Source organism: Macaca nemestrina, chromosome 18 (genome assembly GCF_043159975.1).
Source record: "Macaca nemestrina isolate mMacNem1 chromosome 18, mMacNem.hap1, whole genome shotgun sequence".
Classification (NCBI taxonomy): domain Eukaryota; kingdom Metazoa; phylum Chordata; class Mammalia; order Primates; family Cercopithecidae; genus Macaca; species Macaca nemestrina.
This window is the reverse complement of record NC_092142.1, coordinates 76,692,973-76,707,912: the sequence shown is the minus strand read 5'-3', so window position 1 is coordinate 76,707,912 and position 14,940 is coordinate 76,692,973. Positions and strand designations below refer to the sequence as shown.

Genomic DNA, 14,940 nt, shown 5'->3' with positions numbered 1-14,940 from the left:
GGTCTCCGTGGCAACTACTCAGTTCTGTCAATGCAGGGCAAAGGCGGTCACAGGCAATACGTAAACAAAGAGTCTAATGAAACTTTATTTACAAAAAACACGATTATGAGCCATAATCTGCCAATCTCTGCTTTAGAACAATACCAGTAAGCCTTCAAAAATAGTGGTAGTAATTATGACCCTATACCATTGTTGTTAGAGCATGGTTATGTTGACCTAATCTTTATTCTCTAACTAGCAGGTTCTCACAAATTGGGGCTGATACCATACATTTTCATTTTTTATCCTCCTTGGAGAATTGTTTCTGTGGAAGTGCTGGTAGGGATGGGATGGATTCTTTCTTTTGTACTTTAAACTTGTGAATAGAATTCTATAATTCTATAATCCAAGGGTTTTGGGTATTGTTTCTAAAAATATGTTGGCCCCTTAATGATTTAATTTTTATTTTATTTATTTATTTTTATTTTATTTTATTTATTTTTATTATACTTTAAGTTCTAGGGTACGTGTGCACAACGTGCAGGTTTGTTGCATATGTATCCATGTGCCATGTTGGTGTGCTGCACCCATTAACTCGTCATTTACATTAGGTATATCTCCTAATGCTATCTGTCCCCCCTCCCCCCTCCCCCAATCCCACAACAGGCCCTGGTGTGTGATGTTCCCCACCGCGTGTCCAAGCGTTCTCATTGTTCGATTCCCACCTATGGGTAAGAACATGCGGTGTTTGGTTTTCTGTCCTTGCGATAGTTTGCTCAGAATAGTGGTTTCGAGCTTCATCCATGTCCCTACAAAGGACATGAACTCATTCTTTTTATGGCTGCATAGTATTCCATGCTGTATATGTGCCACATTTTCTTAATCCAGTCTATCGTTAATGGACATATGGGTTGGTTCCAAGTCTTTGCTATTGTAAATAGTGTCTCAGTAAACATATGTGTGCATGTGTCTTTATAGCAGCATGAGGAATCACCACACTGTCTTCCACAATGGTTGAACTAGTTTACAGTCCTACCAACAGTGCAAAAGCGTTCCTATTTCTCCATATCCTCTCCAGCACCTGTTGTTTCCTGATTTTTTAATGATCACCATTCTAACTGGTGTGGGATGGTATCTCATTGCGGTTTTGATTTGCATTTCTCCTGATGGCCAGTGATGATGAGCATTTTTTCATGTGTCTGTTGGCTGCATAAATGTCTTCTTTTGAGAAGTTTCTGTTCATATCCTTTGCTCACTTTTTGATGGGGTTGTTTGATTTTTTCTTGTAAATTTGTTTAAGTTCTTTGTAGATTCTTGATATTAGCCCTTTGTCAGATAGGTAGTTTGCAAAAATTTTCTCCCATTCTGTAAGTTGTCTGTTCACTCTGATGGTAGTTTCTTTTGCTGTGCAGAAGCTCTTTAGTTTAATTAGATCCCATTTGTCAATTTTGGCTTTTGTTGCCATTGCTTTTGGTGTTTTAGTCATGAGATTTAATTTTTATTGATCAACTTTAGGGTAATGGAGGATAACCCAAGAAATTAATAACATATTGCTTGGTTCATTTCTCATTAGCTCATCCAAGATCAACTGCAGAGGAAGAGGAGGGAAATTTTAAATGGGAACAATTATCTGAAAAATGTGAGTAGCTCAAGATAATATGATTGTTTACTTTTAGCTAACCCTGAGGTCTGAATACTTAAGCCAAGAGAATTTATCTGATGAGTTTAGTCCAAGAAACACAACTTTATTTTCCCACTACTAGCCGAACATAAGTGCCAATTTAACAGTGCTACATGCCCTACAAACATCGATGGTCTCATGTTACAAACGAAAAAGTCATTAGTGAGCTTCTCTCCTGATGTGTTATTAACTGGAAGCTGAAATTAATGAATTTTGTCAGATTGCCTCGAGTAGTGATAGGAAATGATAGAATTCTTCAGCAGTCGATTTCTATTCTGTCATCTGCTTAGTTTTTTTTTTTTTTTTTTTTTTTTTGGTGTTTTTCTGCTGCCCAGGCTGGAGTGCAGTGGCGCGATCTCGGCTCACTGCAAGCTCCGCCTCCCGGGTTCACGCCATTCTCCTGCCTCAGCCTCCCGAGTAGGTGGGACTACAGGCGCCCACCGCCATGCCCAGCTAATTTTTTGTACTTTTAGTAGAGACGGGTTTCACCATGTTAGCCAGGATGGTCTCGATCTCCTGACCTTGTGATCTGCCCACCTCAGCCTCCTAAAGTTCTGGGATTACAGGTGTGAGCCACGCGCCCAGCCTGTTTTTGTTTGTTTGTTTGTTTTAAATAAATGTCACTCCTAGGGGTCTTCTGAAATTAGTATGGTCTGGAAATCTCAGGGCACAATGGCTAAATTGCATTGTATTTCCCTACTGCTGTAAATGTATTCGATGTTAGGGTTCCTTTGCTTGCAAGAGACAGAGACTCAATTGAGACAGGCTTAACAAATCATGTTATCCACACACATAACGGGGAAATTCATTGATGATCAATAGCCAAAGGCAATATGAAAACATGCCGTATAGATGAAAAACACAGCTACCACCAAGCCCTAAAATAACACATATGATTTCTCTTCTTTTGGTCTTTCATGGGAAATGTAACATTGGTGGGGCTGGAATATAGGTTCTGTTATAGCAATCCTCACTTAAGTAGCCTCGTATTCTTGGGCAAGCATTGAAATTCACCAAATCTCCTTTCACTGTACAACAGAGCTTGCCATTCTAGTCTTGCACATAGGATTATAAGGACAACTAAACAAGAAGCCAAGTGACAGAACTCTATGAATATATATAATTGTCCATTTCATTTGTTCTTTGGCTCCTTTTAGACCCAACTGTTTCTAGCAGGAGTGGGTAGAAGAGGAAGCTATGAAGAAAGAGTTGCCTACTCAATGTGGGCAGAGAATGAAGGTTTTCAAAATCAACAAGTCCCAAGAAATGACCCACTCTTAGTGTTGTACTGAAAATCTGCAGAATGACAGACACGAGTCTTCTGCATATGATGGCTCAGACTATTTCTTAGTTATGATATTTTTCCCAAATAATTTCTCATATTTGGCCATAATTTAAATCCATATCTTCAGGTCAGGATGCTTGTGATCGTATAGTGGACTTGAAATTTTGCACAATGATGAACTATTTTATTTTCCCGTCTTGGTAAGCAAGTCATAAGGGATGGTCTTGGGAGATACATCAAACTTGTTTAATACAAGTGTGTGGTAAGAACCTCAGAGCCCTACAGAGGCTTCCTACATTTATCTCTATGAAGATGTCTGTTTTCTCACCTGAGGCTGCACATAGGAACTGCTAAAGCAGTACAAGCAATACCAGCCACCGCAGTCTATCTTATATCATGATTTCCCTTTCAAAAGTCTCAGGTTCTTCTGCCCAGACTCAGCTTGTTATCCCAGGCTTCATTCCTTTCAGGTTGATTTTACCCAAGGGGACTTGTGCTTCTGGCATCTTGTTTATAGTGGGATACCCTACCAAGCTCCAACATGCCTGTGCATTGCTGGACTCCAATGCTGGCAAGTTGCAATATTCTTCCTGGGACGTGGCTCAGCCCCCACGTGAATCAGTTGATGAAAATAGATACGCAAGAGAGGGAGCAGCCACAGCCTCATGTATCTTCCTTACATTTAGAAAACTTTCTCAAACTTCTCAGAGTGTTTTATATACGGCCAATTTTTACTGCAAGTGTGAATATAATAAACTGGGGTTAGAGGGGTGATGTTATGGCGCACGCAAGCAATGGACTTGGAGGCAGAACAAAAGGGAAGGAAGATGGTCTTGCAGCCATGAATATTATACGAAAGTGTTGCCTGGGCAGCTAAATTGATGTATGCCAAAGATGTGCCAAGGATGGCCTTCCTCTGATCACCTTAGCTGAATTTGGTCAGTGAAAATTCTAGTTTCAGAATTTGAATTTTTACTTTCTATCTTTTTAAATTTAGGGATTAGGTTTTCTGTTTTGAGGGGATTTTGTGTTTTTAAGTTAAAAAAAAAAAAACTCCTCATACTTAGACATTCCAAGTCCTTATATTTTATATCCTTTCAAAACTTCATTTTTAAAATTACTTTTATGGATTATTAAAGCAGTGTGTACACATTGTAGAAAAATTAGGAAAAAAGTCCCCCCAAAATGAAAACTACCAAAAAACAAAGAATATAAATGATAATTATAATCCCAACCTCCTCCCTGAGAAGACAATTTTTAACACCTCCGTGAATATCCTTACAAATAGATAAGTATGGATAAAACTGACAAAAATGAAACTATATATATCTTTCTATAATTTACCATAATTTATTTAAACAGTTCACAAGTTGTTTGGTGTCTAGATTGCCTTCAATTTTAGCTAATGTATACAAACATAGAGCTGGACTAATTAGCTGAGAGTAAATTACACAATCTTTAAAATAGAAAAAAAGAATAATTCTAAAACATAATTAAAGATGCATGAATAGTACTATGATATAAATTATCAATATTAAAAAATAATACAAATTAAAGTAGCAGTGCTTGGGAATTTTATTTTTACCTAATCATTGCTGTGATTTCATTCTTGTTTTGACCTACTTCTTGACAATAAAATAACCTTGACCATATAGTTTTCAGCCAAATTAATTCATTCATCCACTCAGTATTTATTTATTGAATTCCTAATGGAAAATAAAATATAATTAAAGGTCCCCACACTCACAGAGCTTGTGTTCTAGTGTGAGAGATAGGAAAAAAAAAAAACAAGTATGTACACAAAAAGTATCAGATATGGAAGTAGAGTAAAATATGGGTGCATAAGAAAGAATGACATCAGAGTTAGGCTCTTCCAGGAAAGGACAGGTATACTGAGAATTGATGATAAAACAAGTGCCATCCATGCAAAAACCAGGGTGAAGACAATTGCTAGGAGGGGGGCGTCTAGTACAAGAGCACTATGGTGGGGGCAAGCGTAGCATTTCTAAAAGGAGAAGGAAGCACAGGCGAAGGAAAATCAGTGGCCAAGACCAAGAAGGGTCAGAAGTAGGCAGAGTCCACAACATGCCAGTTTTGTCAGCCAAAGACAAAGGTTGAACTTTATTACAGGCACAGGTGGGTGGGCGCACTAGCTCACTTCTGCAATCCCAGCACTTTGGGAGCCAGAGGAGAGAGGATCATTTGAGGGCAGCCTGGGCAACAGAGCAAGACCTTGTCTCTAACAAAAAATGAAAAATAAATAAGAAAAAAATAAAGTCAGGCACAGCTGGATGACACTAGAAGGTTTCAGGCCAAGAAATGGCATGACTTTAATCATGGCTTCAAAAGATCACTCTGGATGTTGGGTGAAGAAGAGCGTGTAAGGAGCAAGAATAGGTGCAGGGGAGGTAAGGGGTTGAGGGGGATGATGAGGCTTGGACAAGGTGCCACCGGGGGAAAGGGGGACAGGATGCATTTGGGGCATGAATCAGAAGCAGAATGAACAAACTTGCTAGTGAAGTGCAGGGAGCAAAGAGGGAGAAAAACAAACTCAAGCATAATGCCTCTGGGACTGCTAAGAAGAATAATTATTTTGTCTGGTGAGTGTTTTTGGACAAATAGGATAATATGTTTGGACACCTATTATGATATAAAGCATGGTATAAAAATTGTTTCTGATAATAATAATTGTACCTTCCATTTATTAAGTATATACTATCTTCTCAATGCTGATCTCTTTTTTTTTTCTTATTGTATGTAGAGGGGATAAAAATATGTATGTTGAATTAAATACTATTCCTTTCATCTCACTTATTAAATTACCAAATAACCCATGTTTTCCATATGACCTTTGCCCGTTTGAGGATTGCATTGCCAAGGAAACAGATTGTTAAGCACAGGCTCTGCAGCTAAATCCTATTAAATATGTCATAATTCAAACAAACTGCGCAAAGCCAACTAGTACTTGGGTTTGGAATATTAGCTTCCAAATGTCCCCCTCCTAAGGCCTAACTATATACTTAATAAGGTTCAACGTTTAGATGCCTGTCTAATTCTACCCAGAGCCCTGGACTTGTACATTCCTGCCCCAAATCCCTGATCTGAAAGTCAGAATTTTTAATTAACCTCCCCAAATGGTATTTTCACATAATAGGGAACTCTATGCATGCTGCTAGCTTCAAACAGTAGACCAAAAGTGATTCTTTTCTTTACCTCAGTCAGATTTTTTCTTCGTAAAACATTAAGCAGAATGGCTTCAATACCTGGATATACTTAAATAAAGCTGGAGAAAACCTAGAACTGGAGATTCTGAAAGCAAAAGGAATTAGAGATTAACTAGCTCCAATCCGCTTTACACACAAGGAACCTGAGGTTCAGCAAGATTGTGATTTATATCTGCAAGGTTACAGAGCATATTTATGGACAGTACTAGGGGCAATGCCTACCTCCCCTGGCTGGCGACGTCTTCCTTTGTCTCAGGGTTCTTCCTTTCACCACCTTCCTCCTAAAAGTCATCCTCGCTGTTCCTTCAGTATAAATTCTTCATTTCTTCCTTCCTCACCTACATCCTTTGCTCTCCAGTCTTCCCTTCTGGCCCTCCTGGCCTTAGATCTACCCTTCTTCTGCTCACTTCCTAAATGCAGCTTTTTCCTCCAAGTCCCATTCCTGATCTTATCATTCACCCCCCTCACCACTACTCAGGCTCAGTCTCATCTAGCTCATTACAGGATCAATGAATTCACCCACCAAATGTGTTTTGCACAGCATGTTTTTTTCAATTCAGTGCCCATGGCTTTTGCTAGAAGGCTGTCCTCACTTGACCCTTGTCATTTCATTAAAAAATATCCAGTGGAGTGAGAAAAAGTGTAATTGAAACCAATGTACCACAAATAAACTCTTCTTGTTTAGGAAAATTCACTGCTAAGCTTATTGAATGTGGAAGGTGGGTCCTAGTGGGCATGAGATGCATGGAGCCAAATAGACACCATCCGCTGAAAAGGAAATGAATGTCACTTTAGCGGTGGGAGCAAATAGAAAAGCAAAAGGAAAGAACAAGCATACGGAGGAATACAGCATCAGCCTGATACCCAACTTGGTAGAAATGGATAGGACTTTTAAAGAACAAGAAAAACATAATATTCAAATTTGTTTGGCTCCCTTATGTTGCAATCAAAATTTACCTGGGTGATATCCCTATGTCTCCAACTGAAGCCACTCAATGATTTACATACAAGTTACTTTAGGAAAAACAAGGAGAAGTAATCTCTGTCCTGGATTTAGCACTAAGGAAAAAGACCTCAAGATGCAGAATGCAGGACTAACATTCACTGAAGCTGGAAATTGAACCTAAGATGATTAGAAGAAAGGTACTCCCTGAAGGATTTGAATAAATCTTGGGGAGAATATCAAGCTTTGCACTGGAATTACAATGGGGATTTCAGGCAAGTTTTTGTAGATGCAAAGGGGCATGGGTTCTAAACATAGGGCAAGCATTGAGGCTAGAAGGGTAAAGAGGAGCTAATTCTGCTCCTCTGGTAGCTCATAGTACATCAAGACCGCTAGGTATGGAAATAACTAAGTTACAAGTCAAAAACTGATTAAAGTTAGGAGCCACTCACTCATGTCCACTCTTGGTAGAGCACTTTATATACCTTATACAGTAAATGCTGGAGGGGGTGATTTACAACAATGTTAGAACACCTTAGGTTGACCTTTGTCAGATGGTCTGTTGGGAAGAGACTGAATTTTCCTTAGCCCACTGAATTAGCTATTTGAATAGGAAGAGCTACTTCTTATTTAGTTGTACTCTTTTATTTAAAAAATATCTATGGAGTATCTGCTCTTTACCCAGTGCTGTGCCAAGTGCTAAGAGTATACTCGTGTATGGACCAAAATTGAGACATGACTGTGCCATTATGGAACTTGAAGTCCAGAGGATGAAGGGACATCAAAGAATCAAAGGGATATCATATTATAACTATGACACGAGTTATGAAGAAGAGGTACATGGCACCAAGAGAGCTTATAACAAGGAGAACTAACCTAGCTGAGGTGTCAGAGAAGGCATCCTTTGACAATAAGTATGAGGAAACCAGGCAAAGGGAAATGGTTGAGGGATCAGCTTGTGTAAGAGTCCTGAGTCACCTATGAACTGAAACTGAGCCCCTACAGGCCAGTGCTGTAGGAGTGGATGAGCAGGGAGGGCGCTCATGGTACTACACACAGCCAGAGAAGTAGACAGGATCCAGGACACAGGCCTTATAAGAGCCATCCTTCTTTTTCATAAAAACACAATGGGAAGCCATTTGAGTGCCTCAAGAAAATATGATGATATTTATGTTGAAAAATAGCTCTGGCTATAGAAGAGAGATGGTGCAGGGTAATAGTTACCAGATAGATACAAAAGTTTTCAGACGTTTATGACAGCTTTAACCAAGTTGATGTAGGTAAAGATGAGAAGAGCTAGATTTGATAGATATTCAGAAGATAAATTCAGTAGGATTTGGTGAAGGATTAGATATAGGAGTGTCTTAGTTTGGGTTTACCAAGAAACCTAGAGATAAAGATTCAAGTTGTTTATTTAGAATCTACAGGGCACATTGTTATGGGAGTAGAGAAATGAGACAAGGGAAGGCAGCCAATGAAAAGAGGTGTGAAACCTGCCACCACAGTGGGCACCCAGAGCTTAGTTCAGTTTGGGAGCAAGTACAGAACACCTATCTCAGAATTATCCCACCCAAGGGGCAAAGAACCTGAGCTATTGATATGCAAAATCCCATCAGTCATTGGTTGAGGGCTGATGTGGGAGATATTAATTCCCCGGCACTTCCAGCTGGCCTGCTGTGCCTTTGGGAAAAGCCTGCAGGAAGAGAGATGCAAATGTAGGTTGTTGGAAGTGATCTGGAGCTCACTGCAATGGTAGGGTCCTAGGGATGTGGGCAGGACACAGACTGTATCTGTACATGGGGTGATCATTACTTCTTCAGTGTCCTAGTGTCCTGGCCACACATGAGTCATCTAGAGCCACTCTGTCCAATAGAATTATACTGCAAGCCATGTATGTAAATTTAAATTTTCTAGTAGCCACATTCAAAAAAGTATCAACACACAGGAAAAATTAATTTTCACCCTATATTTAACCCAACATGTCTAAAACATTATCATTTCACCATGTAGCCAATACTAAGTCTTTGAAATCCAGTGTGTATTTGACTCCTACAGCATCTCAGTTTGGACAAGCCGCATTACAGGTGCTCTGTAGGCAGAGGTATCTCGTGCCTGCCCTTTTGGAAAGCACAGCTTCACAGTTATCTTGTGGGCTAGCCCAGACCTGAAGGCTGCTCTAGGAATGTTGATTCAGACTTTGATATATTTGCTTTAGCTTCTGTTTACTGAACCAGCAAAGAAGTGATGCAAAGGACACATATGTTATCAAAGACATAAGTGAGTTGACTTGGGTCTCCATTGTCCCTCTTTGTTCCTTATAGAACCTGAAGACAGTCTATAGAGGAGTTATGAGGGCAACTGTGGTGGGGGAGAGGTGAGAAGAGCCAAGCAAGCAGGAATCTGTCCCCTTTGCCCCTTAACTGCCAGAGCAGTTTCACTTCTATGTTGGCAGGCAGGCCAGGCATGGTGGCTTATGCTTGTAATGTTAGCACTTTGGAAGGCTCAGGTGGGAGGACTGCTTGGAGTCAGGAGTTTGCGACAAGCCGTGGCAACATAGCAGGACCTTGTTTCTATTTATAAAATAAAATATAATAAACCTATGTGGCAGACAATGAGTTTCCCATTATCCTCCTCTTCCTTGTTAGCTGGGTCTGCCTCTCACAGTGGAGGCGAAAATGTCAGATGTCTATTTTCCTAATTTTTCTTGCAATTAGCATATGGACTCAATCTGTCCAATGGGTCTGAGAGCAGACGGGGTTTTCTGTCTTCAATCTTTCCTACCATGTCATATTGCACTTCCAGAAGACTCTACATGTGGATAGGTTCATTCTAAGCGAAGAAAGAATAGAACCAAAGGTCCCCATAGTGTAAAAGGGTGTGAGAAAAGAGAAAAGAGGAGGATATAGAGACGTGTGTCTGTGATATGTTAGGACACTTTCCGGTGAAAGTTACAGAACTCCTAAGCTTCCTCAAGCACATTAGGGAATTTAACTACGAAGGGTGGGAGCATTTCATGGAAACCATGGAAACATCCAGGTCTCAAGAACAAACATCCAGGGATTCTAATGCCTTCACAACACACGACTGACTTTCATTGCTCTTCCATTCTGGTCATTGACTTTGTTCTCCTCTCTTGTTGCGGATAAGCTTTCTCTGCTTCCCGGGGCAAATGGTGGAACACAAACACCCACATATGCTCTCTTCCAGAGGGCAGGCAGACAGACTCCGGTGTCGCTTGGTACTAATCTCAAGGGAATTACGGAGGGACTAAATCTGATTAACTGAGTTTATCCTGGGAAGTCAACAATGTCCTGTTTCCACAGTAATCCTAAGACAGAGCGGAGAGCTATTTCTCAAAATGAAGGGTTGTTTCAGAAGGGGGCTGTATAGTTTCCTAGGGCTGTCCTAACAATTTGCCACAAAGTTGGTGGCTTAAAACAACAGAAATTTGTTATTTCACAGTTCTGAAGGCCAGAGATCTGAAATCAAGGCATTGGCAGGGTCACCCTCCCTCCAACCGCTGTGGGGAGGACCCTTCCTTTCCTCTTCCAGCTTCCGCTGGCTCCTGGTGTTCCTTGGCTCATGGCAGCATAACTCTTATCTCTGCCTCTGTCTTCACATGGTTTCTTCCCTGTGTCTCTTGCAACTGTGTGTCTCAAATTTCCCTCTTCTTTTATTTATAAAGACACCAGTCACTGGACTTAGGGACTACCCTAAATCTAGGATGATCTCATTTCAAGGTCTCTAACTTAACTACCTCCACAAATATTTTATTTCAAAATAAAGTCACATTCACAGGCACTGGGGTTAGGATTTGGACATATCTTTTTGGGATCACTACTCAATTCACTACAGGAGGCTAAGATGGGTTAATATATGTTTATAACAGGTTGAGAGTTCTAGCAAAATGTTTCCACTATCTTCAGCTTATCATTTAGCCTGATGTTAGACCATACAGATTTATAGTTAGAAAAAATAATGTAGGCAAATTTTCAGAATGCTGTTTGGGATCCGTGAAATATAGCTGAAACTCAAGGCTGATGGAGGAAGATGAAATGAGACTAGAGTGAAGAAACACATGAAAAAACTGAGTAGAAGAAAATAATCAGAAGGAAAATTTCAAGTTTCACATGGGTGATAAATGAAAAAGAGAAAAAAATTGACACAGAGATGTCATTGACATCCATGGTGAAGTAGAGAGTAAGGGCTTCACGATTTAAAATGAAAAATGAGGAAAGTTATAGTCGAGGGAACATTAAACCAAGTCTATAAAATGAAAATTTATGGACTTGAGTATGAGACCCTAAAGAAGGATAAATTGCTTCAGGAAATGTTTCTTCTTCTTCCAGTTGTATCTGTTGGAATCCCTGACACGACAACTACTGCTTAGAGCAAAGACATATTTCTACCAATTATTGGCCAACCAACCTTTAAACTCTGACTTCTTGGGCTCACTCATCAGTATGTACATAAGCAAAACTATTTCCCAAAGATATGTTATCTTCTGGCATTGTTCAAAGTCTTTGGACAATTGAATGGACTTTAGCACAGGTATTTAAGCAGATCATACAAGTCAAAGGCCATTGAATTAGGGTCACCAATGGGTTGGCCATTGATGCTTGGTCCATTCGTCTGAGGATAGGGGAACTCAGACTGAGGGGTCTTATGGTACGTGGTTCTGTCCCTTCCAGGGTTAGGGCTGGAATAAACACAAAGATACACATGTATTATACAGATATGCAAAGGAATGCAATGAAGTAGTGTCCATGCTAATAATATAAAGTAAGGGGTAGTTGAAGAAGTGTGCATAGAGAAATTGGCTCATAAAGTCTGAGTTGTGTTCAATGTGGCAAGGCCTAGGGAGGTGGCTGAGTGGGGATGGGAGGGCAATAAAAAATTCTTAACTGAGGCCAGGTGCGGTGGCTCACTCCTGTAATACCAGTACTTTCGGAGGCCGAGATGAAGGATCACTTGAGGTCAGGAGTTTGAGACCAGCCTGGCCAACATGGCGAAACCCTGCCTCTACTAAAAATACAAAAATTAGCCAGGCATCGTGGCACATGCCTGTAATCCCAACTACTTAGGAGGCTGAGGCAGGAGAGTTGCTTGAACCCAGGAGGTGGAGGTTGCAGTGAGCCAGCAGCAAGCCACTGCACTCCAGCCTGGGCAAAAGAGCAAACTCCATCGCAATAAAATAAATAAATAATAATAATAAATCTTAATTGAGTATACGCACAGGTCCCATTAGGAACCACACCAAGTATGTCACATCTGAGATAAGTGGACTGGGAGATGATCACTCTAGCAATTTTAACAAAACTTCATGCTATTCTCAAATAAGAAAGCAACTGTTAACAAGAATAAACAGTTGGATAATATCTAATCATCTTGTCGAAGAGGTGGAGGAACGTTTTCTCTTCTCAGTCCTTTAACTGGAAAGCTGGCACCATGAACAAGTTGTTAAATTAGCAAGTATGCCAGCACTTTCATTTATTAATTGGTATGTTCCATTTTATTTAAAATCATCCTGGCTAATTACTCATTTCACTGTGTGCAGCACCAGCTGAATAAGCCGGAGGACATGATGAAGACAAAAATAAATGCTGCACTCTTTCTAGTTTATTCACTTTGAATTGCTTTCCCTTTCACATGTGGTGACTCAAGGGAGATGTAAATTTAACCTTCTATTCTTGCTTCATCTTCAAGTATGTGGTTACAGCAGAAAGAGCATGGGGTATGAAACTCAGGCATGTGGGTTTGGATGTTGGCTTTGCCATTTATGAACTGTGTGACAAGGAGCAAATATGTAGCATCCCTGATCTTCAAGGTTTCCTATCTAAAAATAGGAATAATAATAGCATGTACTCACTACAAAGAGTTGATGTGAGGGTTAATGAAATAAAATGAAAGACTGGGTACGTAATAGGTGCTTAATAAATGTTCGTCTAACTCTGAACTAGAGAAATCACAATGATTATTGTTATTGTTATGATATAATGTTATAGTTTTATAATGGTACCATAATTAGTAGCCACAGGTAACTGGGCACTTATTTCCCAGGCACTGTTCTGAGCGCTTTGGTATGCTTTAAGTCAAGAGGTCACATGTGTTAACTCATTTAACCCCTGACAGCCCTAAAACAGAATTTATTTCTCCTACATTACAGAAGAGGAAACTGAGATCTACAGAGAAGGAATAACTTGCTCAAGGTCACAGAATAGGCTGACACTGGAGCTGAGATTCAAAGCTAGGCATCCCAATTCCAGACTCAGCACTCTTAAGCACTTTTTTTTTTTTTTTTTTTTTTGAGATGGAGTCTCACTCTATCACCAGGCTGGGGTGGAGTGGCGTGATCTTGGCTCACTGCAACCTCTGCCTCCCAGGTTCAAGTGATTCTCCTGCCTCAGCCTCCCAAGTAGCTGGGACTACAGGCGTGTGCCATCACGCCCGGCTAGATTTTGTATTTTTAGTAGAAATGGGGTTTCACCGTGTTGGCCAGGATGGTCTCAATCTCTTGACCTTGTGATCCACCAGCTTTGGCCTCCCAAAGTGCTGGGATTAGGTGTGAGCACCCAGCCATCTCAACCACTTCTTTACCAAGATTGCAGGGTTGCAAAGAAGACAGAGTTGAACTGTCTGGATGGCAGAATGTAGAGAATTTATAAAATCTAGGGACTGGAGAGATTAGGTGTTTTGGGATGTCCATCTAGCCCCCACTTACCCTTGCTTTTGAACATCTTTTCAGGTTCCTGGAAACCTTCCAGGTGACCCATGTTAGGCCAGATAGAATTAGGGACTGAGGCACTGAGTGTCTCTTGTTTTTCTATGTCTGTGTCAATCAATTCAAGATGTTTCTTGTTGCAATAATGATAGGATATAAAAGAGAAGGTTCACATCCTTCTGGCTTTGAGGTAGTTAGCTGTGTTTGTTCCTTACTGCCTTTTTTTTTTTTTTTTTTTTTTTTTTTGACACAGTCTCACTCTGTCGCCTAGACTGGAGTACAGTGCCACAATCTCGGCTCACTGCAACCTCTGCCTCCCAGGTTCAAGCAATTCTGCCTCAGCCTCCCAAATACCTGGGATTACAGGCATGCACCACCACACCTGGCTAATTTTGTGTTTTTGGTAGAGATGGATTTCACCATTCTGGCCATGCTGGTCTTGAGCTCCTGACCTCAAGTGATCCACCCGCCTCAGCCTCCCCGAATGGTGGGATTACAGGCATGAGCGACTGCGCACCCCTGTCCTTCTTGAAGCTGATTTATTCAGTGTCTTCAGAGATTCCCTGAGATCTGTACCTTGTCAATAACTTATTTTATTCAAGCCAGATATATTTAACTAGGACTCTGAACATGGATACTATAAAATACACCACTAAGAAGGAAGGGGCAATATCTCCTTTGCTAAGCATCCTGCCCCATAAATTGTGCGGCCATGAGTGTGCTCAGATTGACTTCAGCTGGACTGGGCAGGTCTGGGAGAGTTCACATAAACAGACAGTTTGGAAGGGAGGCTTTCTGCACTGTCAGAGAGGTCAACCATCTACCCAGCAATTACACTGCTGTCAGATTGTAAATACACATTTGCAAATGCTTCTGTAATGGTTCGGAAATAGTTCAGGCCTGTTCACGCAGGGCTGGTTACAGAATGTTAATGGGGAAGCGTACCCAACATCTGCTTTCATGGTTGGAGCCAGATTTCTGACACTTAAACATATATGGGTATAAAGCAGCCAATCAGGTATTTGGCTTTGCCAACTCAGAAAAGAAAAACTCGGCAGCAATGGATAGCTGCATGGCTGATTGATAGGTTTGGTGTGGGCATCACAT

At 40.6% G+C, this 14,940-nt stretch overlaps 1 long non-coding RNA gene across 3 annotated transcripts in view; it reads left to right on the top strand.

Moving 5' to 3' along the window:
* LOC105491237 (uncharacterized) overlaps positions 1–14,940 on the top strand; it is a 77,675-nt gene that overhangs the window by 60,730 nt on the left and 2,005 nt on the right. For all 3 annotated transcript variants that reach the window (XR_011616583.1, XR_011616582.1, XR_011616584.1), the window contains one exon: positions 1,553–1,618. This is a non-coding gene — a long non-coding RNA (uncharacterized lncRNA). The remainder of the gene's footprint in view (positions 1–1,552; positions 1,619–14,940) is intronic.